This window comes from Neopelma chrysocephalum, unplaced genomic scaffold, assembly GCF_003984885.1.
Source record: "Neopelma chrysocephalum unplaced genomic scaffold, ASM398488v2 Primary Assembly neopelma1_96071, whole genome shotgun sequence".
Taxonomy (NCBI): Eukaryota; Metazoa; Chordata; class Aves; order Passeriformes; family Pipridae; genus Neopelma; species Neopelma chrysocephalum.
The window spans coordinates 12,529-16,154 of record NW_020924722.1 but is presented as its reverse complement, the minus strand read 5'-3'; positions in this window follow the sequence as shown (position 1 = coordinate 16,154).

Genomic DNA, 3,626 nt, shown 5'->3' with positions numbered 1-3,626 from the left:
AGCGGGTCCCGTTCCCCAAAATTGACCCCAAATCCCCAATTAATGACCTCAAATCACCAACTAACGATTCCAATCACTAATTAATGTTATTTTCTTTATTCCAGCCCCCCCAGGAGTGTCCCCAGTCCCGTATCCAGTCTCTGCCCCCCTTGCCCTGCGCTGCCTGCGCCGTCTCTCTCTCCTCCGCTGCCTCCGGGAGCGGGTCCTTCCCCACCCCCTTTTGGGGTCCCTGTTGCTGTCCCGGGTGCCCCCCCCGACCCCCCCCCCTGCCCCCCTGGTGGCTCCGGGGGGTCCATGACGTGGAATTGCTCCGGGCGGCCGCCAGACACGGATTGGGGGGGCTCCGGATCAGGGGGGGACCCCCCGGGGCTGAGGAGGAGAAGGAGGAGGAGGAGGAGGAGGAAGAGATGGAAGAGGAAAGGGGGGACAGCGAAGAGGAGGAGGAAGAGGAGAGAGGTGAGTTTGGGGGGGTAAATTCTGGGTTTTGGGGGGTTTGGGGGGGTAAAAGGGAAGAATTGCTGGGTTTGGGGGGGAAAAACACCAGTTTTGGGGGGTAAATTTTGAATTTTGGGGAGAAAATCCAGAATTTGAGGGGAAATCCAGAATTTGGGGGGAAATCCAGAATTTGGGGGGGCTCCGGATCAGGGGGGGACCCCCCAGGGCTGAGGAGGAGAAGGAGGAGGAGGAGGAAGAGGAAGAGGAGAGGGAGGAAAGGGGGGACAGCGAAGAGGAGGAGGAAGAAGACAGAGGTGAGTTTTGGGGGAGTTTGGGGAGGAAAAATGGGGAAAATTCTGAATTTTGGAGGAGAAAATCCTGAATTTGGGGGAAAAAAAACCCCAATTTTGGGGGAGAAAAAAGTAGGGATTTGGGGGGAGTAAATCCTGAATTTGGGGGAAAAAAAACCCCAATTTTGGGGGAGAAATAAAGTAGGGAATTGGGGGGGGTTAAAATCCTGAATTTGGGGGGGGGAAATCCTGAATTTGGGGGGTAAAATCCTGGATTTGGGGGGAGAAATGTGAGCTTTGGGGAGTAACCGCTGAATTTGGAAGGTAAGATCCTGAATTTGGGGGGTGAATGGTGAGTTTTGGGGAGTAAATCCCGGATTTGGAGGAGGAGGAGGAGGAGGAGGAGGAGGAGGGTGAGGCAGGGATTGGGGGGGCTCCGGATCAGGGGGGGACCCCCAGGGGCTGAGGAGGAGAAGGAGGAGGAGGAGGAAGAGGAAGAGGAGATGGAGGAAAGGGGGGGACAGCGAAGAGGAGGAGGAAGAGGACAGAGGTGAGTTTGGGGGGTAAATTTTGGATTTGGGGGGGTTTGGGGGGGCAAAGGGGGAGAATTCTGGATTTTGGGGGGTAAAATCCTGAATTTGGGGGAGAAAATCCCGAATTTGGGCAGGAAAAAAAAACATTTTGGGGATTCAATGGGGGGGTAAATGGGAAGAATTCTTGGATTTTTGGGGGAGTAAAACCTGAATTTTGGAAGGTAAGATCCTGAATTTGGGAGGCAAAAATGGTGAATCTGGGAGGTGAATGGTGAGTTTTGGGGGAGTAAATCCTGAGTTTGGGGGCAAAGTGCTGAATTTGGGGATAAAATCCTGAGGTTTGGGGGTGAATGGTGAGTTTTGGGGGAGTAAATCCTGAGTTTGGAGGAGGAAGAGGAGGACGAGGGTGAGTCTGGGGGATTTGGGGGGTTTGGGGGGGCTCCGGATCAGGGGGGGACCCCCCCGGAGGGGACGGGATGGAGGAGAAGGAGGAGGAGGAGGAGGAGGAAGAGATGGAAGAGGAAGGGGGGGACAGTGAAGAGGAGGAGGAGGAAGAGAGAGGTGAGTTTGGGGGGAGATAAAAGTTTTGGGGGTGAATTCTAAGTTTTGGGGGAGTAAATCCTGAATTTGGGGGCAAAATGCTGTATTTGGGGATAAAATCCTGAGTTTTAGGGGGTGAATTGTGAGATTTGAGGGCAAAAATCCTGAATTTGTGGGGGGTAAAATCTTGAATTTGGAGGGTGAGATCCTGGATTTAAGGGGTGAGATCCTGAGTTTGGGGGAAAAATCCTGAATTTGGAGAGTAAATCCTGGATTTGGGGGAGAAAATCCTGGATTTGGAAGGTAAGATCCTGAATTTGGAGGGTAAGAGCCTGAATTTAGGGGAGAAAATCCTGAATTTTGGGGGAATAAATCCTGAATTTAGGGGAGAAAATCCTGAATTTGGGGAGAAAAAATCCTGAATTTGGGGAGAAAAAATCCTGAATTTGGGGGAGAAAACCCTGATTCTGAGAGGTTTGGGGCTGGTGAAAAGGAGGACAGTCTTGAATTTTGGGGGCAAATCCTGAATTTGGGGAGTGAATCCTGGATTTGGAGGGTAAAATCCTGGATTTGGGGGGAGAAATGTGAGCTTTGGGGAGTAACTGCTCAATTTGGAAGGTAAGATCCTGAATTTGGGGGGAAAATGCTGAATTTGGGGGGTGAAATGTGAGTTTTGGGGAGTAAATCCTGAGTTTGGAGGATAAAATCCTGAATTTTGGGGTTAAAATCCTGAGTCTGGGGGGTAAATCCTGAATTTGGAAGGTAAAATCCTGAATTTGGGGGAGAAAATCCTGAATTTGGGGGGCCTTGGAGGGGTAAATATCCCAAATTTGGGGGGAAGAAGTTCTAATTTTGGAGGGTGTGAGCATAAAAAAAAAAACAGGAAAAATTCTGATTTTTGGGGGTTTAAAAAAAGAGAGAAAATCCCAAATTTTGGGGTGTAAAAAATGGGGAAAAATTCTGATTATTTTTGGGCTTTGAAAGAAAAAAGAGAAAATCCTGAATTTGGGGGGGGGTGTAAAAAAATGGGAAAAAATTGTGATTTTTTGGGGGTTTAAAAAAAGAGAGAAAATCCCAAATTTTGGGGTGGGGTTGGGGGTGTAAAAAATGGGGAAAAATTCTGGATTTTTGGGGTAAAAAACCAGGAAAAATTCTGATTTTTGGGGGGTAAAAAATGGGGAAAATTCTGATTTTGGGGATAAAAAAACGGGAAAAATTCTGATTTTTGGGAGGTAAAAAAATGGGGAAAATTCTGATTTTTGTGGGGTAAAAAGTGGGAAAAATTTTGATTTTTGGGGGGTAAAAAAATGGGGAAAATTCTGATTTTTTGGAGGTAAAAAATGGGGAAAAATTCTGATTTTGGGGGGTAAAAAAATGGGGAAAATTCTGGATTTTTGGGGTAAAAAATTCTGGATTTTAGGGATTAAAAAACGGGAAAAATTCTTGATTTTGGGGGGGTAAAAAAAATGGGGAAAAAAATCTGAATTTTGGTGTTTTCAAATCAGGTTTGGAGGTTCCAGAGGAGGAAGAGGAGGAGGAAGAGGAGGACGAGGATGAGGAGGGGGAGGGGGAGGACGAGGATTCCCCTCCCCCCCCCTCGGGTGAGGGGGGATCCCCCAAAATCCCCCAAAACCAGCCCCGGAATCTGCTGGGCTGGCCCAAGGTACCAAAAACGGGGCAGTTTGGGGGGATTTGGGGGTTTTTTGGGTTTTATTTGGTTTTTTGGGTTTTTTTTTTTGGGGGGCGGTTTGGGGGTTTTTTTGGGGTAATTTTGGGGCTGTTTTTGGGGGTTTTTTGGGTTTTTATTGGGGTGATTTTGGGGGGGTTT